The sequence below is a fragment of the Schistocerca gregaria genome, unplaced genomic scaffold, assembly GCF_023897955.1.
Source record: "Schistocerca gregaria isolate iqSchGreg1 unplaced genomic scaffold, iqSchGreg1.2 ptg000570l, whole genome shotgun sequence".
NCBI classification, from domain to species: domain Eukaryota; kingdom Metazoa; phylum Arthropoda; class Insecta; order Orthoptera; family Acrididae; genus Schistocerca; species Schistocerca gregaria.
The window spans coordinates 68,555-91,570 of record NW_026061961.1 but is presented as its reverse complement, the minus strand read 5'-3'; the positions used below and the strand labels follow the sequence as shown (position 1 = coordinate 91,570).

General features: G+C 53.9%; 46 non-coding genes across 46 annotated transcripts; all 46 read right to left on the bottom strand.

The window, feature by feature from the left end:
- Nucleotides 1–160: 160 nt before the first annotated feature.
- Nucleotides 161–232, bottom strand: Trnah-gug (transfer RNA histidin (anticodon GUG)). Its single transcript has one exon. It is a non-coding gene; the product is annotated as a tRNA-His (tRNA).
- A 386-nt stretch (nt 233–618) lies between these two features.
- Nucleotides 619–690, bottom strand: Trnae-cuc (transfer RNA glutamic acid (anticodon CUC)). The gene has a single exon. It is a non-coding gene; the product is annotated as a tRNA-Glu (tRNA).
- Nucleotides 691–1,135: 445 nt separating this feature from the next.
- Nucleotides 1,136–1,217, bottom strand: Trnal-uag (transfer RNA leucine (anticodon UAG)). Its single transcript has one exon. It is a non-coding gene; the product is annotated as a tRNA-Leu (tRNA).
- Nucleotides 1,218–1,670: 453 nt separating this feature from the next.
- Trnah-gug (transfer RNA histidin (anticodon GUG)) lies at nt 1,671–1,742 on the bottom strand. Its single transcript has one exon. It is a non-coding gene; the product is annotated as a tRNA-His (tRNA).
- A 386-nt stretch (nt 1,743–2,128) lies between these two features.
- Trnae-cuc (transfer RNA glutamic acid (anticodon CUC)) lies at nt 2,129–2,200 on the bottom strand. Its single transcript has one exon. It is a non-coding gene; the product is annotated as a tRNA-Glu (tRNA).
- Nucleotides 2,201–2,645: 445 nt separating this feature from the next.
- On the bottom strand, nt 2,646–2,727 carry Trnal-uag (transfer RNA leucine (anticodon UAG)). The gene has a single exon. It is a non-coding gene; the product is annotated as a tRNA-Leu (tRNA).
- Nucleotides 2,728–3,180: 453 nt separating this feature from the next.
- Nucleotides 3,181–3,252, bottom strand: Trnah-gug (transfer RNA histidin (anticodon GUG)). The gene has a single exon. It is a non-coding gene; the product is annotated as a tRNA-His (tRNA).
- Nucleotides 3,253–3,644: 392 nt separating this feature from the next.
- Nucleotides 3,645–3,716, bottom strand: Trnae-cuc (transfer RNA glutamic acid (anticodon CUC)). Its single transcript has one exon. It is a non-coding gene; the product is annotated as a tRNA-Glu (tRNA).
- Nucleotides 3,717–4,161: 445 nt separating this feature from the next.
- Trnal-uag (transfer RNA leucine (anticodon UAG)) lies at nt 4,162–4,243 on the bottom strand. Its single transcript has one exon. It is a non-coding gene; the product is annotated as a tRNA-Leu (tRNA).
- Nucleotides 4,244–4,696: 453 nt separating this feature from the next.
- On the bottom strand, nt 4,697–4,768 carry Trnah-gug (transfer RNA histidin (anticodon GUG)). Its single transcript has one exon. It is a non-coding gene; the product is annotated as a tRNA-His (tRNA).
- A 392-nt stretch (nt 4,769–5,160) lies between these two features.
- On the bottom strand, nt 5,161–5,232 carry Trnae-cuc (transfer RNA glutamic acid (anticodon CUC)). Its single transcript has one exon. It is a non-coding gene; the product is annotated as a tRNA-Glu (tRNA).
- A 445-nt stretch (nt 5,233–5,677) lies between these two features.
- On the bottom strand, nt 5,678–5,759 carry Trnal-uag (transfer RNA leucine (anticodon UAG)). The gene has a single exon. It is a non-coding gene; the product is annotated as a tRNA-Leu (tRNA).
- Nucleotides 5,760–6,212: 453 nt separating this feature from the next.
- Trnah-gug (transfer RNA histidin (anticodon GUG)) lies at nt 6,213–6,284 on the bottom strand. Its single transcript has one exon. It is a non-coding gene; the product is annotated as a tRNA-His (tRNA).
- Nucleotides 6,285–6,675: 391 nt separating this feature from the next.
- Nucleotides 6,676–6,747, bottom strand: Trnae-cuc (transfer RNA glutamic acid (anticodon CUC)). The gene has a single exon. It is a non-coding gene; the product is annotated as a tRNA-Glu (tRNA).
- A 445-nt stretch (nt 6,748–7,192) lies between these two features.
- Nucleotides 7,193–7,274, bottom strand: Trnal-uag (transfer RNA leucine (anticodon UAG)). The gene has a single exon. It is a non-coding gene; the product is annotated as a tRNA-Leu (tRNA).
- Nucleotides 7,275–7,727: 453 nt separating this feature from the next.
- On the bottom strand, nt 7,728–7,799 carry Trnah-gug (transfer RNA histidin (anticodon GUG)). Its single transcript has one exon. It is a non-coding gene; the product is annotated as a tRNA-His (tRNA).
- A 386-nt stretch (nt 7,800–8,185) lies between these two features.
- On the bottom strand, nt 8,186–8,257 carry Trnae-cuc (transfer RNA glutamic acid (anticodon CUC)). Its single transcript has one exon. It is a non-coding gene; the product is annotated as a tRNA-Glu (tRNA).
- A 445-nt stretch (nt 8,258–8,702) lies between these two features.
- Nucleotides 8,703–8,784, bottom strand: Trnal-uag (transfer RNA leucine (anticodon UAG)). The gene has a single exon. It is a non-coding gene; the product is annotated as a tRNA-Leu (tRNA).
- A 453-nt stretch (nt 8,785–9,237) lies between these two features.
- Nucleotides 9,238–9,309, bottom strand: Trnah-gug (transfer RNA histidin (anticodon GUG)). The gene has a single exon. It is a non-coding gene; the product is annotated as a tRNA-His (tRNA).
- Nucleotides 9,310–9,701: 392 nt separating this feature from the next.
- Trnae-cuc (transfer RNA glutamic acid (anticodon CUC)) lies at nt 9,702–9,773 on the bottom strand. The gene has a single exon. It is a non-coding gene; the product is annotated as a tRNA-Glu (tRNA).
- Nucleotides 9,774–10,218: 445 nt separating this feature from the next.
- On the bottom strand, nt 10,219–10,300 carry Trnal-uag (transfer RNA leucine (anticodon UAG)). Its single transcript has one exon. It is a non-coding gene; the product is annotated as a tRNA-Leu (tRNA).
- A 453-nt stretch (nt 10,301–10,753) lies between these two features.
- On the bottom strand, nt 10,754–10,825 carry Trnah-gug (transfer RNA histidin (anticodon GUG)). The gene has a single exon. It is a non-coding gene; the product is annotated as a tRNA-His (tRNA).
- A 391-nt stretch (nt 10,826–11,216) lies between these two features.
- On the bottom strand, nt 11,217–11,288 carry Trnae-cuc (transfer RNA glutamic acid (anticodon CUC)). The gene has a single exon. It is a non-coding gene; the product is annotated as a tRNA-Glu (tRNA).
- A 445-nt stretch (nt 11,289–11,733) lies between these two features.
- On the bottom strand, nt 11,734–11,815 carry Trnal-uag (transfer RNA leucine (anticodon UAG)). Its single transcript has one exon. It is a non-coding gene; the product is annotated as a tRNA-Leu (tRNA).
- A 453-nt stretch (nt 11,816–12,268) lies between these two features.
- Nucleotides 12,269–12,340, bottom strand: Trnah-gug (transfer RNA histidin (anticodon GUG)). The gene has a single exon. It is a non-coding gene; the product is annotated as a tRNA-His (tRNA).
- Nucleotides 12,341–12,731: 391 nt separating this feature from the next.
- Nucleotides 12,732–12,803, bottom strand: Trnae-cuc (transfer RNA glutamic acid (anticodon CUC)). The gene has a single exon. It is a non-coding gene; the product is annotated as a tRNA-Glu (tRNA).
- Nucleotides 12,804–13,248: 445 nt separating this feature from the next.
- Nucleotides 13,249–13,330, bottom strand: Trnal-uag (transfer RNA leucine (anticodon UAG)). Its single transcript has one exon. It is a non-coding gene; the product is annotated as a tRNA-Leu (tRNA).
- Nucleotides 13,331–13,783: 453 nt separating this feature from the next.
- Nucleotides 13,784–13,855, bottom strand: Trnah-gug (transfer RNA histidin (anticodon GUG)). The gene has a single exon. It is a non-coding gene; the product is annotated as a tRNA-His (tRNA).
- Nucleotides 13,856–14,246: 391 nt separating this feature from the next.
- Nucleotides 14,247–14,318, bottom strand: Trnae-cuc (transfer RNA glutamic acid (anticodon CUC)). Its single transcript has one exon. It is a non-coding gene; the product is annotated as a tRNA-Glu (tRNA).
- Nucleotides 14,319–14,763: 445 nt separating this feature from the next.
- Nucleotides 14,764–14,845, bottom strand: Trnal-uag (transfer RNA leucine (anticodon UAG)). Its single transcript has one exon. It is a non-coding gene; the product is annotated as a tRNA-Leu (tRNA).
- A 453-nt stretch (nt 14,846–15,298) lies between these two features.
- On the bottom strand, nt 15,299–15,370 carry Trnah-gug (transfer RNA histidin (anticodon GUG)). The gene has a single exon. It is a non-coding gene; the product is annotated as a tRNA-His (tRNA).
- Nucleotides 15,371–15,761: 391 nt separating this feature from the next.
- On the bottom strand, nt 15,762–15,833 carry Trnae-cuc (transfer RNA glutamic acid (anticodon CUC)). Its single transcript has one exon. It is a non-coding gene; the product is annotated as a tRNA-Glu (tRNA).
- Nucleotides 15,834–16,278: 445 nt separating this feature from the next.
- On the bottom strand, nt 16,279–16,360 carry Trnal-uag (transfer RNA leucine (anticodon UAG)). The gene has a single exon. It is a non-coding gene; the product is annotated as a tRNA-Leu (tRNA).
- Nucleotides 16,361–16,813: 453 nt separating this feature from the next.
- On the bottom strand, nt 16,814–16,885 carry Trnah-gug (transfer RNA histidin (anticodon GUG)). Its single transcript has one exon. It is a non-coding gene; the product is annotated as a tRNA-His (tRNA).
- Nucleotides 16,886–17,276: 391 nt separating this feature from the next.
- Nucleotides 17,277–17,348, bottom strand: Trnae-cuc (transfer RNA glutamic acid (anticodon CUC)). The gene has a single exon. It is a non-coding gene; the product is annotated as a tRNA-Glu (tRNA).
- Nucleotides 17,349–17,793: 445 nt separating this feature from the next.
- On the bottom strand, nt 17,794–17,875 carry Trnal-uag (transfer RNA leucine (anticodon UAG)). Its single transcript has one exon. It is a non-coding gene; the product is annotated as a tRNA-Leu (tRNA).
- A 453-nt stretch (nt 17,876–18,328) lies between these two features.
- Nucleotides 18,329–18,400, bottom strand: Trnah-gug (transfer RNA histidin (anticodon GUG)). Its single transcript has one exon. It is a non-coding gene; the product is annotated as a tRNA-His (tRNA).
- Nucleotides 18,401–18,791: 391 nt separating this feature from the next.
- Trnae-cuc (transfer RNA glutamic acid (anticodon CUC)) lies at nt 18,792–18,863 on the bottom strand. Its single transcript has one exon. It is a non-coding gene; the product is annotated as a tRNA-Glu (tRNA).
- A 445-nt stretch (nt 18,864–19,308) lies between these two features.
- On the bottom strand, nt 19,309–19,390 carry Trnal-uag (transfer RNA leucine (anticodon UAG)). Its single transcript has one exon. It is a non-coding gene; the product is annotated as a tRNA-Leu (tRNA).
- A 453-nt stretch (nt 19,391–19,843) lies between these two features.
- On the bottom strand, nt 19,844–19,915 carry Trnah-gug (transfer RNA histidin (anticodon GUG)). Its single transcript has one exon. It is a non-coding gene; the product is annotated as a tRNA-His (tRNA).
- A 391-nt stretch (nt 19,916–20,306) lies between these two features.
- On the bottom strand, nt 20,307–20,378 carry Trnae-cuc (transfer RNA glutamic acid (anticodon CUC)). The gene has a single exon. It is a non-coding gene; the product is annotated as a tRNA-Glu (tRNA).
- Nucleotides 20,379–20,823: 445 nt separating this feature from the next.
- On the bottom strand, nt 20,824–20,905 carry Trnal-uag (transfer RNA leucine (anticodon UAG)). Its single transcript has one exon. It is a non-coding gene; the product is annotated as a tRNA-Leu (tRNA).
- Nucleotides 20,906–21,358: 453 nt separating this feature from the next.
- Trnah-gug (transfer RNA histidin (anticodon GUG)) lies at nt 21,359–21,430 on the bottom strand. Its single transcript has one exon. It is a non-coding gene; the product is annotated as a tRNA-His (tRNA).
- Nucleotides 21,431–21,821: 391 nt separating this feature from the next.
- Nucleotides 21,822–21,893, bottom strand: Trnae-cuc (transfer RNA glutamic acid (anticodon CUC)). Its single transcript has one exon. It is a non-coding gene; the product is annotated as a tRNA-Glu (tRNA).
- Nucleotides 21,894–22,338: 445 nt separating this feature from the next.
- Trnal-uag (transfer RNA leucine (anticodon UAG)) lies at nt 22,339–22,420 on the bottom strand. Its single transcript has one exon. It is a non-coding gene; the product is annotated as a tRNA-Leu (tRNA).
- Nucleotides 22,421–22,873: 453 nt separating this feature from the next.
- Trnah-gug (transfer RNA histidin (anticodon GUG)) lies at nt 22,874–22,945 on the bottom strand. The gene has a single exon. It is a non-coding gene; the product is annotated as a tRNA-His (tRNA).
- Between the last annotated feature and the right edge of the window lie 71 nt (nt 22,946–23,016).

Sequence of the window (23,016 nt, the reverse complement as noted above, 5' to 3'; positions counted from 1 at the left end):
TAACAGACATATGTGAGCTCAAGAAGGTTGCACTTGTGATGAAGTGGTAGTACGGACTGCGGCCTGCGGAACACGAGTGAAAAACCAAGGAAGCACTGTGATTTCGGGTACTCGTGCACTATCGTCAATGCAACGGCAGCAAGGAGAAACTTTCAAAAATTGCCGTGACCAGGATTCGAACCTGGGTTATTGCGGCCACAACGCAATGTCCTAACCACTAGACGATCACGGCCATGGCCACGGAGGCGCCCACGGAAGCAGCTGGCTGGAATGCAAGTGTCGATACACAGCAAAGCCTAGGCCAAGGTGTACGCCACAGCAGTGGCAGACACGATCTCCATCACATGCATGCGAGCAAATGAACGTGCCTGCGCTGTCAGTACACTAACTACAGTGGTTAGCTGCATCCACCTCCGTGGCAATGTGTTGCAGACCTCCAAGCCTCTTGACAACAGGTACCGGTATGTGGCTGGATAACAAGTGGATAGACGCCGCATCTCTCTCGCCGTCAGGTGTTGCAACGAATCATACTTAACGTGGCTTTGTGCACGCGTCAGCGTAGCGTCAGTCGAGCAAAGTCGAGACAAGTCGCATAAGAGGAGCAACAAAAACGCGCACTTCCGGTACCGGGAATCGAACCCGGGCCTCCTGGGTGAGAGCCAGGTATCCTAGCCACTAGACCACACCGGATAACGACGGCAGCGCTCCTCCAGCGAACGCAGCAGCAACCCACGGTTAATCGACGACAAGTGTAAAAAAATCCACTCTCGCGCGTTATAGAGCGGCGTGCTCCGGACGCATTTCGTGGAGACGAACGCCAGCAATGATGAGAGCAAAAGGCGCCTACAAATCCTGTCGTTGCACCACGCACTGTTCTACGACAATTCACGAAACAGACGCTCACGCCTTGTTGTGCCGTTTTCTTTGCGGGCAATGAGTGCAGCTGTCTACGACACAGGCTACATTACACGTTTGGCACCTGTGGGTTTGGAACCCACGCCTCCGAAGAGACTGGTGCCTGATACCAGCGCCTGAGACCGCTCGGCCACGCTACCTACACAACACGCGCGTCACAAGAGCTGCGTCCTACCCCACGAGAACACACCGCATCGGCACAAAAATGAGACGTCAAAATTGGCAACGGTGGGATTCGAACCCACGCCTCCGAAGAGACTGGTGCCTAAAACCAGCGCCTTAGACCGCTCGGCCACGTTACCGTTGGAGCAGCAGCGGCAAAACGTTTCATTTGTACTACAAAGGTCACTTCGAAATGGAAGTATCTTGGCAATCGCCGTGCCATGTCCACTGGAAGCATCTCTTTAGGCCGTCCACAACAAGAAAATGCCGTGCCCGCCGTATGGTAGCGACGCCACTTGTCTGTAGCTGTCGCAGTTAAGGAGACAGCATCAAGAGACGTTTTCGTGCCGTGACCATGTTTCGAAACCTGGGCTTTCCGTAACCACTAAAGTATCATAGCTGTACCTGTCGGGCGGAGCTAGAATGTTCCATGTAACAGACATATGTGAGCTCAAGAAGGTTGCACTTGTGATGAAGTGGTAGTACGGACTGCGGCCTGCGGAACACGAGTGAAAAACCAAGGAAGCACTGTGATTTCGGGTACTCGTGCACTATCGTCAATGCAACGGCAGCAAGGAGAAACTTTCAAAAATTGCCGTGACCAGGATTCGAACCTGGGTTATTGCGGCCACAACGCAATGTCCTAACCACTAGACGATCACGGCCATGGCCACGGAGGCGCCCACGGAAGCAGCTGGCTGGAATGCAAGTGTCGATACACAGCAAAGCCTAGGCCAAGGTGTACGCCACAGCAGTGGCAGACACGATCTCCATCACATGCATGCGAGCAAATGAACGTGCCTGCGCTGTCAGTACACTAACTACAGTGGTTAGCTGCATCCACCTCCGTGGCAATGTGTTGCAGACCTCCAAGCCTCTTGACAACAGGTACCGGTATGTGGCTGGATAACAAGTGGATAGACGCCGCATCTCTCTCGCCGTCAGGTGTTGCAACGAATCATACTTAACGTGGCTTTGTGCACGCGTCAGCGTAGCGTCAGTCGAGCAAAGTCGAGACAAGTCGCATAAGAGGAGCAACAAAAACGCGCACTTCCGGTACCGGGAATCGAACCCGGGCCTCCTGGGTGAGAGCCAGGTATCCTAGCCACTAGACCACACCGGATAACGACGGCAGCGCTCCTCCAGCGAACGCAGCAGCAACCCACGGTTAATCGACGACAAGTGTAAAAAAATCCACTCTCGCGCGTTATAGAGCGGCGTGCTCCGGACGCATTTCGTGGAGACGAACGCCAGCAATGATGAGAGCAAAAGGCGCCTACAAATCCTGTCGTTGCACCACGCACTGTTCTACGACAATTCACGAAACAGACGCTCACGCCTTGTTGTGCCGTTTTCTTTGCGGGCAATGAGTGCAGCTGTCTACGACACAGGCTACATTACACGTTTGGCACCTGTGGGTTTGGAACCCACGCCTCCGAAGAGACTGGTGCCTGATACCAGCGCCTGAGACCGCTCGGCCACGCTACCTACACAACACGCGCGTCACAAGAGCTGCGTCCTACCCCACGAGAACACACCGCATCGGCACAAAAATGAGACGTCAAAATTGGCAACGGTGGGATTCGAACCCACGCCTCCGAAGAGACTGGTGCCTAAAACCAGCGCCTTAGACCGCTCGGCCACGTTACCGTTGGAGCAGCAGCGGCAAAACGTTTCATTTGTACTACAAAGGTCACTTCGAAATGGAAGTATCTTGGCAATCGCCGTGCCATGTCCACTGGAAGCATCTCTTTAGGCCGTCCACAACAAGAAAATGCCGTGCCCGCCGTATGGTAGCGACGCCACTTGTCTGTAGCTGTCGCAGTTAAGGAGACAGCATCAAGAGACGTTTTCGTGCCGTGACCATGTTTCGAAACCTGGGCTTTCCGTAACCACTAAAGTATCATAGCTGTACCTGTCGGGCGGAGCTAGAATGTTCCATGTAACAGACATATGTGAGCTCAAGAAGGTTGCACTTGTGATGAAGTGGTAGTACGGACTGCGGCCTGCGGAACACGAGTGAAAAACCAAGGAAGCACTGTGATTTCGGGTACTCGTGCACTATCGTCAATGCAACGGCAGCAAGGAGAAACTTTCAAAAATTGCCGTGACCAGGATTCGAACCTGGGTTATTGCGGCCACAACGCAATGTCCTAACCACTAGACGATCACGGCCATGGCCACGGAGGCGCCCACGGAAGCAGCTGGCTGGAATGCAAGTGTCGATACACAGCAAAGCCTAAGCCTAGGCCAAGGTGTACGCCACAGCAGTGGCAGACACGGTCTCCATCACATGCATGCGAGCTAATGAACGTGCCTGCGCTGTCAGTACACTAACTACAGTGGTTAGCTGCATCCACCTCCGTGGCAATGTGTTGCAGACCTCCAAGCCTCTTGACAACAGGTACCGGTATGTGGCTGGATAACAAGTGGATAGACGCCGCATCTCTCTCGCCGTCAGGTGTTGCAACGAATCATACTTAACGTGGCTTTGTGCACGCGTCAGCGTAGCGTCAGTCGAGCAAAGTCGAGACAAGTCGCATAAGAGGAGCAACAAAAACGCGCACTTCCGGTACCGGGAATCGAACCCGGGCCTCCTGGGTGAGAGCCAGGTATCCTAGCCACTAGACCACACCGGATAACGACGGCAGCGCTCCTCCAGCGAACGCAGCAGCAACCCACGGTTAATCGACGACAAGTGTAAAAAAATCCACTCTCGCGCGTTATAGAGCGGCGTGCTCCGGACGCATTTCGTGGAGACGAACGCCAGCAATGATGAGAGCAAAAGGCGCCTACAAATCCTGTCGTTGCACCACGCACTGTTCTACGACAATTCACGAAACAGACGCTCACGCCTTGTTGTGCCGTTTTCTTTGCGGGCAATGAGTGCAGCTGTCTACGACACAGGCTACATTACACGTTTGGCACCTGTGGGTTTGGAACCCACGCCTCCGAAGAGACTGGTGCCTGATACCAGCGCCTGAGACCGCTCGGCCACGCTACCTACACAACACGCGCGTCACAAGAGCTGCGTCCTACCCCACGAGAACACACCGCATCGGCACAAAAATGAGACGTCAAAATTGGCAACGGTGGGATTCGAACCCACGCCTCCGAAGAGACTGGTGCCTAAAACCAGCGCCTTAGACCGCTCGGCCACGTTACCGTTGGAGCAGCAGCGGCAAAACGTTTCATTTGTACTACAAAGGTCACTTCGAAATGGAAGTATCTTGGCAATCGCCGTGCCATGTCCACTGGAAGCATCTCTTTAGGCCGTCCACAACAAGAAAATGCCGTGCCCGCCGTATGGTAGCGACGCCACTTGTCTGTAGCTGTCGCAGTTAAGGAGACAGCATCAAGAGACGTTTTCGTGCCGTGACCATGTTTCGAAACCTGGGCTTTCCGTAACCACTAAAGTATCATAGCTGTACCTGTCGGGCGGAGCTAGAATGTTCCATGTAACAGACATATGTGAGCTCAAGAAGGTTGCACTTGTGATGAAGTGGTAGTACGGACTGCGGCCTGCGGAACACGAGTGAAAAACCAAGGAAGCACTGTGATTTCGGGTACTCGTGCACTATCGTCAATGCAACGGCAGCAAGGAGAAACTTTCAAAAATTGCCGTGACCAGGATTCGAACCTGGGTTATTGCGGCCACAACGCAATGTCCTAACCACTAGACGATCACGGCCATGGCCACGGAGGCGCCCACGGAAGCAGCTGGCTGGAATGCAAGTGTCGATACACAGCAAAGCCTAAGCCTAGGCCAAGGTGTACGCCACAGCAGTGGCAGACACGGTCTCCATCACATGCATGCGAGCTAATGAACGTGCCTGCGCTGTCAGTACACTAACTACAGTGGTTAGCTGCATCCACCTCCGTGGCAATGTGTTGCAGACCTCCAAGCCTCTTGACAACAGGTACCGGTATGTGGCTGGATAACAAGTGGATAGACGCCGCATCTCTCTCGCCGTCAGGTGTTGCAACGAATCATACTTAACGTGGCTTTGTGCACGCGTCAGCGTAGCGTCAGTCGAGCAAAGTCGAGACAAGTCGCATAAGAGGAGCAACAAAAACGCGCACTTCCGGTACCGGGAATCGAACCCGGGCCTCCTGGGTGAGAGCCAGGTATCCTAGCCACTAGACCACACCGGATAACGACGGCAGCGCTCCTCCAGCGAACGCAGCAGCAACCCACGGTTAATCGACGACAAGTGTAAAAAAATCCACTCTCGCGCGTTATAGAGCGGCGTGCTCCGGACGCATTTCGTGGAGACGAACGCCAGCAATGATGAGAGCAAAAGGCGCCTACAAATCCTGTCGTTGCACCACGCACTGTTCTACGACAATTCACGAAACAGACGCTCACGCCTTGTTGTGCCGTTTTCTTTGCGGGCAATGAGTGCAGCTGTCTACGACACAGGCTACATTACACGTTTGGCACCTGTGGGTTTGGAACCCACGCCTCCGAAGAGACTGGTGCCTGATACCAGCGCCTGAGACCGCTCGGCCACGCTACCTACACAACACGCGCGTCACAAGAGCTGCGTCCTACCCCACGAGAACACACCGCATCGGCACAAAAATGAGACGTCAAAATTGGCAACGGTGGGATTCGAACCCACGCCTCCGAAGAGACTGGTGCCTAAAACCAGCGCCTTAGACCGCTCGGCCACGTTACCGTTGGAGCAGCAGCGGCAAAACGTTTCATTTGTACTACAAAGGTCACTTCGAAATGGAAGTATCTTGGCAATCGCCGTGCCATGTCCACTGGAAGCATCTCTTTAGGCCGTCCACAACAAGAAAATGCCGTGCCCGCCGTATGGTAGCGACGCCACTTGTCTGTAGCTGTCGCAGTTAAGGAGACAGCATCAAGAGACGTTTTCGTGCCGTGACCATGTTTCGAAACCTGGGCTTTCCGTAACCACTAAAGTATCATAGCTGTACCTGTCGGGCGGAGCTAGAATGTTCCATGTAACAGACATATGTGAGCTCAAGAAGGTTGCACTTGTGATGAAGTGGTAGTACGGACTGCGGCCTGCGGAACACGAGTGAAAAACCAAGGAAGCACTGTGATTTCGGGTACTCGTGCACTATCGTCAATGCAACGGCAGCAAGGAGAAACTTTCAAAAATTGCCGTGACCAGGATTCGAACCTGGGTTATTGCGGCCACAACGCAATGTCCTAACCACTAGACGATCACGGCCATGGCCACGGAGGCGCCCACGGAAGCAGCTGGCTGGAATGCAAGTGTCGATACACAGCAAAGCCTAAGCCTAGGCCAAGGTGTACGCCACAGCAGTGGCAGACACGGTCTCCATCACATGCATGCGAGCTAATGAACGTGCCTGCGCTGTCAGTACACTAACTACAGTGGTTAGCTGCATCCACCTCCGTGGCAATGTGTTGCAGACCTCCAAGCCTCTTGACAACAGGTACCGGTATGTGGCTGGATAACAAGTGGATAGACGCCCATCTCTCTCGCCGTCAGGTGTTGCAACGAATCATACTTAACGTGGCTTTGTGCACGCGTCAGCGTAGCGTCAGTCGAGCAAAGTCGAGACAAGTCGCATAAGAGGAGCAACAAAAACGCGCACTTCCGGTACCGGGAATCGAACCCGGGCCTCCTGGGTGAGAGCCAGGTATCCTAGCCACTAGACCACACCGGATAACGACGGCAGCGCTCCTCCAGCGAACGCAGCAGCAACCCACGGTTAATCGACGACAAGTGTAAAAAAATCCACTCTCTCGCGTTATAGAGCGGCGTGCTCCGGACGCATTTCGTGGAGACGAACGCCAGCAATGATGAGAGCAAAAGGCGCCTACAAATCCTGTCGTTGCACCACGCACTGTTCTACGACAATTCACGAAACAGACGCTCACGCCTTGTTGTGCCGTTTTCTTTGCGGGCAATGAGTGCAGCTGTCTACGACACAGGCAACATTACACGTTTGGCACCTGTGGGTTTGGAACCCACGCCTCCAAAGAGACTGGTGCCTGATACCAGCGCCTTAGACCGCTCGGCCACGCTACCTACACAACACGCGCGTCACAAGAGCTGCGTCCTACCCCACGAGAACACACCGCATCGGCACAAAAATGAGACGTCAAAATTGGCAACGGTGGGATTCGAACCCACGCCTCCGAAGAGACTGGTGCCTAAAACCAGCGCCTTAGACCGCTCGGCCACGTTACCGTTGGAGCAGCAGCGGCAAAACGTTTCATTTGTACTACAAAGGTCACTTCGAAATGGAAGTATCTTGGCAATCGCCGTGCCATGTCCACTGGAAGCATCTCTTTAGGCCGTCCACAACAAGAAAATGCCGTGCCCGCCGTATGGTAGCGACGCCACTTGTCTGTAGCTGTCGCAGTTAAGGAGACAGCATCAAGAGACGTTTTCGTGCCGTGACCATGTTTCGAAACCTGGGCTTTCCGTAACCACTAAAGTATCATAGCTGTACCTGTCGGGCGGAGCTAGAATGTTCCATGTAACAGACATATGTGAGCTCAAGAAGGTTGCACTTGTGATGAAGTGGTAGTACGGACTGCGGCCTGCGGAACACGAGTGAAAAACCAAGGAAGCACTGTGATTTCGGGTACTCGTGCACTATCGTCAATGCAACGGCAGCAAGGAGAAACTTTCAAAAATTGCCGTGACCAGGATTCGAACCTGGGTTATTGCGGCCACAACGCAATGTCCTAACCACTAGACGATCACGGCCATGGCCACGGAGGCGCCCACGGAAGCAGCTGGCTGGAATGCAAGTGTCGATACACAGCAAAGCCTAGGCCAAGGTGTACGCCACAGCAGTGGCAGACACGATCTCCATCACATGCATGCGAGCAAATGAACGTGCCTGCGCTGTCAGTACACTAACTACAGTGGTTAGCTGCATCCACCTCCGTGGCAATGTGTTGCAGACCTCCAAGCCTCTTGACAACAGGTACCGGTATGTGGCTGGATAACAAGTGGATAGACGCCGCATCTCTCTCGCCGTCAGGTGTTGCAACGAATCATACTTAACGTGGCTTTGTGCACGCGTCAGCGTAGCGTCAGTCGAGCAAAGTCGAGACAAGTCGCATAAGAGGAGCAACAAAAACGCGCACTTCCGGTACCGGGAATCGAACCCGGGCCTCCTGGGTGAGAGCCAGGTATCCTAGCCACTAGACCACACCGGATAACGACGGCAGCGCTCCTCCAGCGAACGCAGCAGCAACCCACGGTTAATCGACGACAAGTGTAAAAAAATCCACTCTCGCGCGTTATAGAGCGGCGTGCTCCGGACGCATTTCGTGGAGACGAACGCCAGCAATGATGAGAGCAAAAGGCGCCTACAAATCCTGTCGTTGCACCACGCACTGTTCTACGACAATTCACGAAACAGACGCTCACGCCTTGTTGTGCCGTTTTCTTTGCGGGCAATGAGTGCAGCTGTCTACGACACAGGCTACATTACACGTTTGGCACCTGTGGGTTTGGAACCCACGCCTCCGAAGAGACTGGTGCCTGATACCAGCGCCTGAGACCGCTCGGCCACGCTACCTACACAACACGCGCGTCACAAGAGCTGCGTCCTACCCCACGAGAACACACCGCATCGGCACAAAAATGAGACGTCAAAATTGGCAACGGTGGGATTCGAACCCACGCCTCCGAAGAGACTGGTGCCTAAAACCAGCGCCTTAGACCGCTCGGCCACGTTACCGTTGGAGCAGCAGCGGCAAAACGTTTCATTTGTACTACAAAGGTCACTTCGAAATGGAAGTATCTTGGCAATCGCCGTGCCATGTCCACTGGAAGCATCTCTTTAGGCCGTCCACAACAAGAAAATGCCGTGCCCGCCGTATGGTAGCGACGCCACTTGTCTGTAGCTGTCGCAGTTAAGGAGACAGCATCAAGAGACGTTTTCGTGCCGTGACCATGTTTCGAAACCTGGGCTTTCCGTAACCACTAAAGTATCATAGCTGTACCTGTCGGGCGGAGCTAGAATGTTCCATGTAACAGACATATGTGAGCTCAAGAAGGTTGCACTTGTGATGAAGTGGTAGTACGGACTGCGGCCTGCGGAACACGAGTGAAAAACCAAGGAAGCACTGTGATTTCGGGTACTCGTGCACTATCGTCAATGCAACGGCAGCAAGGAGAAACTTTCAAAAATTGCCGTGACCAGGATTCGAACCTGGGTTATTGCGGCCACAACGCAATGTCCTAACCACTAGACGATCACGGCCATGGCCACGGAGGCGCCCACGGAAGCAGCTGGCTGGAATGCAAGTGTCGATACACAGCAAAGCCTAAGCCTAGGCCAAGGTGTACGCCACAGCAGTGGCAGACACGGTCTCCATCACATGCATGCGAGCTAATGAACGTGCCTGCGCTGTCAGTACACTAACTACAGTGGTTAGCTGCATCCACCTCCGTGGCAATGTGTTGCAGACCTCCAAGCCTCTTGACAACAGGTACCGGTATGTGGCTGGATAACAAGTGGATAGACGCCGCATCTCTCTCGCCGTCAGGTGTTGCAACGAATCATACTTAACGTGGCTTTGTGCACGCGTCAGCGTAGCGTCAGTCGAGCAAAGTCGAGACAAGTCGCATAAGAGGAGCAACAAAAACGCGCACTTCCGGTACCGGGAATCGAACCCGGGCCTCCTGGGTGAGAGCCAGGTATCCTAGCCACTAGACCACACCGGATAACGACGGCAGCGCTCCTCCAGCGAACGCAGCAGCAACCCACGGTTAATCGACGACAAGTGTAAAAAAATCCACTCTCGCGCGTTATAGAGCGGCGTGCTCCGGACGCATTTCGTGGAGACGAACGCCAGCAATGATGAGAGCAAAAGGCGCCTACAAATCCTGTCGTTGCACCACGCACTGTTCTACGACAATTCACGAAACAGACGCTCACGCCTTGTTGTGCCGTTTTCTTTGCGGGCAATGAGTGCAGCTGTCTACGACACAGGCTACATTACACGTTTGGCACCTGTGGGTTTGGAACCCACGCCTCCGAAGAGACTGGTGCCTGATACCAGCGCCTGAGACCGCTCGGCCACGCTACCTACACAACACGCGCGTCACAAGAGCTGCGTCCTACCCCACGAGAACACACCGCATCGGCACAAAAATGAGACGTCAAAATTGGCAACGGTGGGATTCGAACCCACGCCTCCGAAGAGACTGGTGCCTAAAACCAGCGCCTTAGACCGCTCGGCCACGTTACCGTTGGAGCAGCAGCGGCAAAACGTTTCATTTGTACTACAAAGGTCACTTCGAAATGGAAGTATCTTGGCAATCGCCGTGCCATGTCCACTGGAAGCATCTCTTTAGGCCGTCCACAACAAGAAAATGCCGTGCCCGCCGTATGGTAGCGACGCCACTTGTCTGTAGCTGTCGCAGTTAAGGAGACAGCATCAAGAGACGTTTTCGTGCCGTGACCATGTTTCGAAACCTGGGCTTTCCGTAACCACTAAAGTATCATAGCTGTACCTGTCGGGCGGAGCTAGAATGTTCCATGTAACAGACATATGTGAGCTCAAGAAGGTTGCACTTGTGATGAAGTGGTAGTACGGACTGCGGCCTGCGGAACACGAGTGAAAAACCAAGGAAGCACTGTGATTTCGGGTACTCGTGCACTATCGTCAATGCAACGGCAGCAAGGAGAAACTTTCAAAAATTGCCGTGACCAGGATTCGAACCTGGGTTATTGCGGCCACAACGCAATGTCCTAACCACTAGACGATCACGGCCATGGCCACGGAGGCGCCCACGGAAGCAGCTGGCTGGAATGCAAGTGTCGATACACAGCAAAGCCTAAGCCTAGGCCAAGGTGTACGCCACAGCAGTGGCAGACACGGTCTCCATCACATGCATGCGAGCTAATGAACGTGCCTGCGCTGTCAGTACACTAACTACAGTGGTTAGCTGCATCCACCTCCGTGGCAATGTGTTGCAGACCTCCAAGCCTCTTGACAACAGGTACCGGTATGTGGCTGGATAACAAGTGGATAGACGCCCATCTCTCTCGCCGTCAGGTGTTGCAACGAATCATACTTAACGTGGCTTTGTGCACGCGTCAGCGTAGCGTCAGTCGAGCAAAGTCGAGACAAGTCGCATAAGAGGAGCAACAAAAACGCGCACTTCCGGTACCGGGAATCGAACCCGGGCCTCCTGGGTGAGAGCCAGGTATCCTAGCCACTAGACCACACCGGATAACGACGGCAGCGCTCCTCCAGCGAACGCAGCAGCAACCCACGGTTAATCGACGACAAGTGTAAAAAAATCCACTCTCTCGCGTTATAGAGCGGCGTGCTCCGGACGCATTTCGTGGAGACGAACGCCAGCAATGATGAGAGCAAAAGGCGCCTACAAATCCTGTCGTTGCACCACGCACTGTTCTACGACAATTCACGAAACAGACGCTCACGCCTTGTTGTGCCGTTTTCTTTGCGGGCAATGAGTGCAGCTGTCTACGACACAGGCTACATTACACGTTTGGCACCTGTGGGTTTGGAACCCACGCCTCCGAAGAGACTGGTGCCTGATACCAGCGCCTGAGACCGCTCGGCCACGCTACCTACACAACACGCGCGTCACAAGAGCTGCGTCCTACCCCACGAGAACACACCGCATCGGCACAAAAATGAGACGTCAAAATTGGCAACGGTGGGATTCGAACCCACGCCTCCGAAGAGACTGGTGCCTAAAACCAGCGCCTTAGACCGCTCGGCCACGTTACCGTTGGAGCAGCAGCGGCAAAACGTTTCATTTGTACTACAAAGGTCACTTCGAAATGGAAGTATCTTGGCAATCGCCGTGCCATGTCCACTGGAAGCATCTCTTTAGGCCGTCCACAACAAGAAAATGCCGTGCCCGCCGTATGGTAGCGACGCCACTTGTCTGTAGCTGTCGCAGTTAAGGAGACAGCATCAAGAGACGTTTTCGTGCCGTGACCATGTTTCGAAACCTGGGCTTTCCGTAACCACTAAAGTATCATAGCTGTACCTGTCGGGCGGAGCTAGAATGTTCCATGTAACAGACATATGTGAGCTCAAGAAGGTTGCACTTGTGATGAAGTGGTAGTACGGACTGCGGCCTGCGGAACACGAGTGAAAAACCAAGGAAGCACTGTGATTTCGGGTACTCGTGCACTATCGTCAATGCAACGGCAGCAAGGAGAAACTTTCAAAAATTGCCGTGACCAGGATTCGAACCTGGGTTATTGCGGCCACAACGCAATGTCCTAACCACTAGACGATCACGGCCATGGCCACGGAGGCGCCCACGGAAGCAGCTGGCTGGAATGCAAGTGTCGATACACAGCAAAGCCTAAGCCTAGGCCAAGGTGTACGCCACAGCAGTGGCAGACACGGTCTCCATCACATGCATGCGAGCTAATGAACGTGCCTGCGCTGTCAGTACACTAACTACAGTGGTTAGCTGCATCCACCTCCGTGGCAATGTGTTGCAGACCTCCAAGCCTCTTGACAACAGGTACCGGTATGTGGCTGGATAACAAGTGGATAGACGCCCATCTCTCTCGCCGTCAGGTGTTGCAACGAATCATACTTAACGTGGCTTTGTGCACGCGTCAGCGTAGCGTCAGTCGAGCAAAGTCGAGACAAGTCGCATAAGAGGAGCAACAAAAACGCGCACTTCCGGTACCGGGAATCGAACCCGGGCCTCCTGGGTGAGAGCCAGGTATCCTAGCCACTAGACCACACCGGATAACGACGGCAGCGCTCCTCCAGCGAACGCAGCAGCAACCCACGGTTAATCGACGACAAGTGTAAAAAAATCCACTCTCTCGCGTTATAGAGCGGCGTGCTCCGGACGCATTTCGTGGAGACGAACGCCAGCAATGATGAGAGCAAAAGGCGCCTACAAATCCTGTCGTTGCACCACGCACTGTTCTACGACAATTCACGAAACAGACGCTCACGCCTTGTTGTGCCGTTTTCTTTGCGGGCAATGAGTGCAGCTGTCTACGACACAGGCTACATTACACGTTTGGCACCTGTGGGTTTGGAACCCACGCCTCCGAAGAGACTGGTGCCTGATACCAGCGCCTGAGACCGCTCGGCCACGCTACCTACACAACACGCGCGTCACAAGAGCTGCGTCCTACCCCACGAGAACACACCGCATCGGCACAAAAATGAGACGTCAAAATTGGCAACGGTGGGATTCGAACCCACGCCTCCGAAGAGACTGGTGCCTAAAACCAGCGCCTTAGACCGCTCGGCCACGTTACCGTTGGAGCAGCAGCGGCAAAACGTTTCATTTGTACTACAAAGGTCACTTCGAAATGGAAGTATCTTGGCAATCGCCGTGCCATGTCCACTGGAAGCATCTCTTTAGGCCGTCCACAACAAGAAAATGCCGTGCCCGCCGTATGGTAGCGACGCCACTTGTCTGTAGCTGTCGCAGTTAAGGAGACAGCATCAAGAGACGTTTTCGTGCCGTGACCATGTTTCGAAACCTGGGCTTTCCGTAACCACTAAAGTATCATAGCTGTACCTGTCGGGCGGAGCTAGAATGTTCCATGTAACAGACATATGTGAGCTCAAGAAGGTTGCACTTGTGATGAAGTGGTAGTACGGACTGCGGCCTGCGGAACACGAGTGAAAAACCAAGGAAGCACTGTGATTTCGGGTACTCGTGCACTATCGTCAATGCAACGGCAGCAAGGAGAAACTTTCAAAAATTGCCGTGACCAGGATTCGAACCTGGGTTATTGCGGCCACAACGCAATGTCCTAACCACTAGACGATCACGGCCATGGCCACGGAGGCGCCCACGGAAGCAGCTGGCTGGAATGCAAGTGTCGATACACAGCAAAGCCTAAGCCTAGGCCAAGGTGTACGCCACAGCAGTGGCAGACACGGTCTCCATCACATGCATGCGAGCTAATGAACGTGCCTGCGCTGTCAGTACACTAACTACAGTGGTTAGCTGCATCCACCTCCGTGGCAATGTGTTGCAGACCTCCAAGCCTCTTGACAACAGGTACCGGTATGTGGCTGGATAACAAGTGGATAGACGCCCATCTCTCTCGCCGTCAGGTGTTGCAACGAATCATACTTAACGTGGCTTTGTGCACGCGTCAGCGTAGCGTCAGTCGAGCAAAGTCGAGACAAGTCGCATAAGAGGAGCAACAAAAACGCGCACTTCCGGTACCGGGAATCGAACCCGGGCCTCCTGGGTGAGAGCCAGGTATCCTAGCCACTAGACCACACCGGATAACGACGGCAGCGCTCCTCCAGCGAACGCAGCAGCAACCCACGGTTAATCGACGACAAGTGTAAAAAAATCCACTCTCTCGCGTTATAGAGCGGCGTGCTCCGGACGCATTTCGTGGAGACGAACGCCAGCAATGATGAGAGCAAAAGGCGCCTACAAATCCTGTCGTTGCACCACGCACTGTTCTACGACAATTCACGAAACAGACGCTCACGCCTTGTTGTGCCGTTTTCTTTGCGGGCAATGAGTGCAGCTGTCTACGACACAGGCTACATTACACGTTTGGCACCTGTGGGTTTGGAACCCACGCCTCCGAAGAGACTGGTGCCTGATACCAGCGCCTGAGACCGCTCGGCCACGCTACCTACACAACACGCGCGTCACAAGAGCTGCGTCCTACCCCACGAGAACACACCGCATCGGCACAAAAATGAGACGTCAAAATTGGCAACGGTGGGATTCGAACCCACGCCTCCGAAGAGACTGGTGCCTAAAACCAGCGCCTTAGACCGCTCGGCCACGTTACCGTTGGAGCAGCAGCGGCAAAACGTTTCATTTGTACTACAAAGGTCACTTCGAAATGGAAGTATCTTGGCAATCGCCGTGCCATGTCCACTGGAAGCATCTCTTTAGGCCGTCCACAACAAGAAAATGCCGTGCCCGCCGTATGGTAGCGACGCCACTTGTCTGTAGCTGTCGCAGTTAAGGAGACAGCATCAAGAGACGTTTTCGTGCCGTGACCATGTTTCGAAACCTGGGCTTTCCGTAACCACTAAAGTATCATAGCTGTACCTGTCGGGCGGAGCTAGAATGTTCCATGTAACAGACATATGTGAGCTCAAGAAGGTTGCACTTGTGATGAAGTGGTAGTACGGACTGCGGCCTGCGGAACACGAGTGAAAAACCAAGGAAGCACTGTGATTTCGGGTACTCGTGCACTATCGTCAATGCAACGGCAGCAAGGAGAAACTTTCAAAAATTGCCGTGACCAGGATTCGAACCTGGGTTATTGCGGCCACAACGCAATGTCCTAACCACTAGACGATCACGGCCATGGCCACGGAGGCGCCCACGGAAGCAGCTGGCTGGAATGCAAGTGTCGATACACAGCAAAGCCTAAGCCTAGGCCAAGGTGTACGCCACAGCAGTGGCAGACACGGTCTCCATCACATGCATGCGAGCTAATGAACGTGCCTGCGCTGTCAGTACACTAACTACAGTGGTTAGCTGCATCCACCTCCGTGGCAATGTGTTGCAGACCTCCAAGCCTCTTGACAACAGGTACCGGTATGTGGCTGGATAACAAGTGGATAGACGCCCATCTCTCTCGCCGTCAGGTGTTGCAACGAATCATACTTAACGTGGCTTTGTGCACGCGTCAGCGTAGCGTCAGTCGAGCAAAGTCGAGACAAGTCGCATAAGAGGAGCAACAAAAACGCGCACTTCCGGTACCGGGAATCGAACCCGGGCCTCCTGGGTGAGAGCCAGGTATCCTAGCCACTAGACCACACCGGATAACGACGGCAGCGCTCCTCCAGCGAACGCAGCAGCAACCCACGGTTAATCGACGACAAGTGTAAAAAAATCCACTCTCTCGCGTTATAGAGCGGCGTGCTCCGGACGCATTTCGTGGAGACGAACGCCAGCAATGATGAGAGCAAAAGGCGCCTACAAATCCTGTCGTTGCACCACGCACTGTTCTACGACAATTCACGAAACAGACGCTCACGCCTTGTTGTGCCGTTTTCTTTGCGGGCAATGAGTGCAGCTGTCTACGACACAGGCTACATTACACGTTTGGCACCTGTGGGTTTGGAACCCACGCCTCCGAAGAGACTGGTGCCTGATACCAGCGCCTGAGACCGCTCGGCCACGCTACCTACACAACACGCGCGTCACAAGAGCTGCGTCCTACCCCACGAGAACACACCGCATCGGCACAAAAATGAGACGTCAAAATTGGCAACGGTGGGATTCGAACCCACGCCTCCGAAGAGACTGGTGCCTAAAACCAGCGCCTTAGACCGCTCGGCCACGTTACCGTTGGAGCAGCAGCGGCAAAACGTTTCATTTGTACTACAAAGGTCACTTCGAAATGGAAGTATCTTGGCAATCGCCGTGCCATGTCCACTGGAAGCATCTCTTTAGGCCGTCCACAACAAGAAAATGCCGTGCCCGCCGTATGGTAGCGACGCCACTTGTCTGTAGCTGTCGCAGTTAAGGAGACAGCATCAAGAGACGTTTTCGTGCCGTGACCATGTTTCGAAACCTGGGCTTTCCGTAACCACTAAAGTATCATAGCTGTACCTGTCGGGCGGAGCTAGAATGTTCCATGTAACAGACATATGTGAGCTCAAGAAGGTTGCACTTGTGATGAAGTGGTAGTACGGACTGCGGCCTGCGGAACACGAGTGAAAAACCAAGGAAGCACTGTGATTTCGGGTACTCGTGCACTATCGTCAATGCAACGGCAGCAAGGAGAAACTTTCAAAAATTGCCGTGACCAGGATTCGAACCTGGGTTATTGCGGCCACAACGCAATGTCCTAACCACTAGACGATCACGGCCATGGCCACGGAGGCGCCCACGGAAGCAGCTGGCTGGAATGCAAGTGTCGATACACAGCAAAGCCTAAGCCTAGGCCAAGGTGTACGCCACAGCAGTGGCAGACACGGTCTCCATCACATGCATGCGAGCTAATGAACGTGCCTGCGCTGTCAGTACACTAACTACAGTGGTTAGCTGCATCCACCTCCGTGGCAATGTGTTGCAGACCTCCAAGCCTCTTGACAACAGGTACCGGTATGTGGCTGGATAACAAGTGGATAGACGCCCATCTCTCTCGCCGTCAGGTGTTGCAACGAATCATACTTAACGTGGCTTTGTGCACGCGTCAGCGTAGCGTCAGTCGAGCAAAGTCGAGACAAGTCGCATAAGAGGAGCAACAAAAACGCGCACTTCCGGTACCGGGAATCGAACCCGGGCCTCCTGGGTGAGAGCCAGGTATCCTAGCCACTAGACCACACCGGATAACGACGGCAGCGCTCCTCCAGCGAACGCAGCAGCAACCCACGGTTAATCGACGACAAGTGTAAAAAAATCCACTCTCTCGCGTTATAGAGCGGCGTGCTCCGGACGCATTTCGTGGAGACGAACGCCAGCAATGATGAGAGCAAAAGGCGCCTACAAATCCTGTCGTTGCACCACGCACTGTTCTACGACAATTCACGAAACAGACGCTCACGCCTTGTTGTGCCGTTTTCTTTGCGGGCAATGAGTGCAGCTGTCTACGACACAGGCAACATTACACGTTTGGCACCTGTGGGTTTGGAACCCACGCCTCCAAAGAGACTGGTGCCTGATACCAGCGCCTTAGACCGCTCGGCCACGCTACCTACACAACACGCGCGTCACAAGAGCTGCGTCCTACCCCACGAGAACACACCGCATCGGCACAAAAATGAGACGTCAAAATTGGCAACGGTGGGATTCGAACCCACGCCTCCGAAAAGACTGGTGCCTAAAACCAGCGCCTTAGACCGCTCGGCCACGTTACCGTTGGAGCAGCAGCGGCAAAACGTTTCATTTGTACTACAAAGGTCACTTCGAAATGGAAGTATCTTGGCAATCGCCGTGCCATGTCCACTGGAAGCATCTCTTTAGGCCATCCACAACAAGAAAGTGCCGTGCCCGCCGTATGGTAGCGACGCCACTTGTCTGTAGCTGTCGCAGTTAAGGAGACAGCATCAAGAGACGTTTTCGTGCCGTGACCATGTTTCGAAACCTGGGCTTTCCGTAACCACTAAAGTATCATAGCTGTACCTGTCGGGCGGAGCTAGAATGTTCCATGTAACAGACATATGTGAGCTCAAGAAGGTTGCACTTGTGATGAAGTGGTAGTACGGACTGCGGCCTGCGGAACACGAGTGAAAAACCAAGGAAGCACTGTGATTTCGGGTACTCGTGCACTATCGTCAATGCAACGGCAGCAAGGAGAAACTTTCAAAAATTGCCGTGACCAGGATTCGAACCTGGGTTATTGCGGCCACAACGCAATGTCCTAACCACTAGACGATCACGGCCATGGCCACGGAGGCGCCCACGGAAGCAGCTGGCTGGAATGCAAGTGTCGATACACAGCAAAGCCTAAGCCTAGGCCAAGGTGTACGCCACAGCAGTGGCAGACACGGTCTCCATCACATGCATGCGAGCTAATGAACGTGCCTGCGCTGTCAGTACACTAACTACAGTGGTTAGCTGCATCCACCTCCGTGGCAATGTGTTGCAGACCTCCAAGCCTCTTGACAACAGGTACCGGTATGTGGCTGGATAACAAGTGGATAGACGCCCATCTCTCTCGCCGTCAGGTGTTGCAACGAATCATACTTAACGTGGCTTTGTGCACGCGTCAGCGTAGCGTCAGTCGAGCAAAGTCGAGACAAGTCGCATAAGAGGAGCAACAAAAACGCGCACTTCCGGTACCGGGAATCGAACCCGGGCCTCCTGGGTGAGAGCCAGGTATCCTAGCCACTAGACCACACCGGATAACGACGGCAGCGCTCCTCCAGCGAACGCAGCAGCAACCCACGGTTAATCGACGACAAGTGTAAAAAAATCCACTCTCTCGCGTTATAGAGCGGCGTGCTCCGGACGCATTTCGTGGAGACGAACGCCAGCAATGATGAGAGCAAAAGGCGCCTACAAATCCTGTCGTTGCACCACGCACTGTTCTACGACAATTCACGAAACAGACGCTCACGCCTTGTTGTGCCGTTTTCTTTGCGGGCAATGAGTGCAGCTGTCTACGACACAGGCAACATTACACGTTTGGCACCTGTGGGTTTGGAACCCACGCCTCCAAAGAGACTGGTGCCTGATACCAGCGCCTTAGACCGCTCGGCCACGCTACCTACACAACACGCGCGTCACAAGAGCTGCGTCCTACCCCACGAGAACACACCGCATCGGCACAAAAATGAGACGTCAAAATTGGCAACGGTGGGATTCGAACCCACGCCTCCGAAAAGACTGGTGCCTAAAACCAGCGCCTTAGACCGCTCGGCCACGTTACCGTTGGAGCAGCAGCGGCAAAACGTTTCATTTGTACTACAAAGGTCACTTCGAAATGGAAGTATCTTGGCAATCGCCGTGCCATGTCCACTGGAAGCATCTCTTTAGGCCATCCACAACAAGAAAGTGCCGTGCCCGCCGTATGGTAGCGACGCCACTTGTCTGTAGCTGTCGCAGTTAAGGAGACAGCATCAAGAGACGTTTTCGTGCCGTGACCATGTTTCGAAACCTGGGCTTTCCGTAACCACTAAAGTATCATAGCTGTACCTGTCAGGCGGAGCTAGAATGTTCCATGTAACAGACATATGTGAGCTCAAGAAGGTTGCACTTGTGATGAAGTGGTAGTACGGACTGCGGCCTGCGGAACACGAGTGAAAAACCAAGGAAGCACTGTGATTTCGGGTACTCGTGCACTATCGTCAATGCAACGGCAGCAAGGAGAAACTTTCAAAAATTGCCGTGACCAGGATTCGAACCTGGGTTATTGCGGCCACAACGCAATGTCCTAACCACTAGACGATCACGGCCATGGCCACGGAGGCGCCCATGGAAGCAGCTGGCTGGAATGCAAGTGTCGATACACAGCAAAGCCTAAGCCTAGGCCAAGGTGTACGCCACAGCAGTGGCAGACACGGTCTCCATCACATGCATGCGAGCTAATGAACGTGCCTGCGCTGTCAGTACACTAACTACAGTGGTTAGCTGCATCCACCTCCGTGGCAATGTGTTGCAGACCTCCAAGCCTCTTGACAACAGGTACCGGTATGTGGCTGGATAACAAGTGGATAGACGCCCATCTCTCTCGCCGTCAGGTGTTGCAACGAATCATACTTAACGTGGCTTTGTGCACGCGTCAGCGTAGCGTCAGTCGAGCAAAGTCGAGACAAGTCGCATAAGAGGAGCAACAAAAACGCGCAGTTCCGGTACCGGGAATCGAACCCGGGCCTCCTGGGTGAGAGCCAGGTATCCTAGCCACTAGACCACACCGGATAACGACGGCAGCGCTCCTCCAGCGAACGCAGCAGCAACCCACGGTTAATCGACGACAAGTGTAAAAAAATCCACTCTCTCGCGTTATAGAGCGGCGTGCTCCGGACGCATTTCGTGGAGACGAACGCCAGCAATGATGAGAGCAAAAGGCGCCTACAAATCCTGTCGTTGCACCACGCACTGTTCTACGACAATTCACGAAACAGACGCTCACGCCTTGTTGTGCCGTTTTCTTTGCGGGCAATGAGTGCAGCTGTCTACGACACAGGCAACATTACACGTTTGGCACCTGTGGGTTTGGAACCCACGCCTCCAAAGAGACTGGTGCCTGATACCAGCGCCTTAGACCGCTCGGCCACGCTACCTACACAACACGCGCGTCACAAGAGCTGCGTCCTACCCCACGAGAACACACCGCATCGGCACAAAAATGAGACGTCAAAATTGGCAACGGTGGGATTCGAACCCACGCCTCCGAAAAGACTGGTGCCTAAAACCAGCGCCTTAGACCGCTCGGCCACGTTACCGTTGGAGCAGCAGCGGCAAAACGTTTCATTTGTACTACAAAGGTCACTTCGAAATGGAAGTATCTTGGCAATCGCCGTGCCATGTCCACTGGAAGCATCTCTTTAGGCCATCCACAACAAGAAAGTGCCGTGCCCGCCGTATGGTAGCGACGCCACTTGTCTGTAGCTGTCGCAGTTAAGGAGACAGCATCAAGAGACGTTTTCGTGCCGTGACCATGTTTCGAAACCTGGGCTTTCCGTAACCACTAAAGTATCATAGCTGTACCTGTCGGGCGGAGCTAGAATGTTCCATGTAACAGACATATGTGAGCTCAAGAAGGTTGCACTTGTGATGAAGTGGTAGTACGGACTGCGGCCTGCGGAACACGAGTGAAAAACCAAGGAAGCACTGTGATTTCGGGTACTCGTGCACTATCGTCAATGCAACGGCAGCAAGGAGAAACTTTCAAAAATTGCCGTGACCAGGATTCGAACCTGGGTTATTGCGGCCACAACGCAATGTCCTAACCACTAGACGATCACGGCCATGGCCACGGAGGCGCCCACGGAAGCAGCTGGCTGGAATGCAAGTGTCGATACACAGCAAAGCCTAAGCCTAGGCCAAGGTGTACGCCACAGCAGTGGCAGACACGGTCTCCATCACATGCATGCGAGCTAATGAACGTGCCTGCGCTGTCAGTACACTAACTACAGTGGTTAGCTGCATCCACCTCCGTGGCAATGTGTTGCAGACCTCCAAGCCTCTTGACAACAGGTACCGGTATGTGGCTGGATAACAAGTGGATAGACGCCCATCTCTCTCGCCGTCAGGTGTTGCAACGAATCATACTTAACGTGGCTTTGTGCACGCGTCAGCGTAGCGTCAGTCGAGCAAAGTCGAGACAAGTCGCATAAGAGGAGCAACAAAAACGCGCAGTTCCGGTACCGGGAATCGAACCCGGGCCTCCTGGGTGAGAGCCAGGTATCCTAGCCACTAGACCACACCGGATAACGACGGCAGCGCTCCTCCAGCGAACGCAGCAGCAACCCACGGTTAATCGACGACAAGTGTAAAAAAATCCACTCTCTCGCGTTATAGAGCGGCGTGCTCCGGACGCATTTCGTGGAGACGAACGCCAGCAATGATGAGAGCAAAAGGCGCCTACAAATCCTGTCGTTGCACCACGCACTGTTCTACGACAATTCACGAAACAGACGCTCACGCCTTGTTGTGCCGTTTTCTTTGCGGGCAATGAGTGCAGCTGTCTACGACACAGGCAACATTACACGTTTGGCACCTGTGGGTTTGGAACCCACGCCTCCAAAGAGACTGGTGCCTGATACCAGCGCCTTAGACCGCTCGGCCACGCTACCTACACAACACGCGCGTCACAAGAGCTGCGTCCTACCCCACGAGAACACACCGCATCGGCACAAAAATGAGACGTCAAAATTGGCAACGGTGGGATTCGAACCCACGCCTCCGAAAAGACTGGTGCCTAAAACCAGCGCCTTAGACCGCTCGGCCACGTTACCGTTGGAGCAGCAGCGGCAAAACGTTTCATTTGTACTACAAAGGTCACTTCGAAATGGAAGTATCTTGGCAATCGCCGTGCCATGTCCACTGGAAGCATCTCTTTAGGCCATCCACAACAAGAAAGTGCCGTGCCCGCCGTATGGTAGCGACGCCACTTGTCTGTAGCTGTCGCAGTTAAGGAGACAGCATCAAGAGACGTTTTCGTGCCGTGACCATGTTTCGAAACCTGGGCTTTCCGTAACCACTAAAGTATCATAGCTGTACCTGTCGGGCGGAGCTAGAATGTTCCATGTAACAGACATATGTGAGCTCAAGAAGGTTGCACTTGTGATGAAGTGGTAGTACGGACTGCGGCCTGCGGAACACGAGTGAAAAACCAAGGAAGCACTGTGATTTCGGGTACTCGTGCACTATCGTCAATGCAACGGCAGCAAGGAGAAACTTTCAAAAATTGCCGTGACCAGGATTCGAACCTGGGTTATTGCGGCCACAACGCAATGTCCTAACCACTAGACGATCACGGCCATGGCCACGGAGGCGCCCACGGAAGCAGCTGGCTGGAATGCAAGTGTCGATACACAGCAAAGCCTAAGCC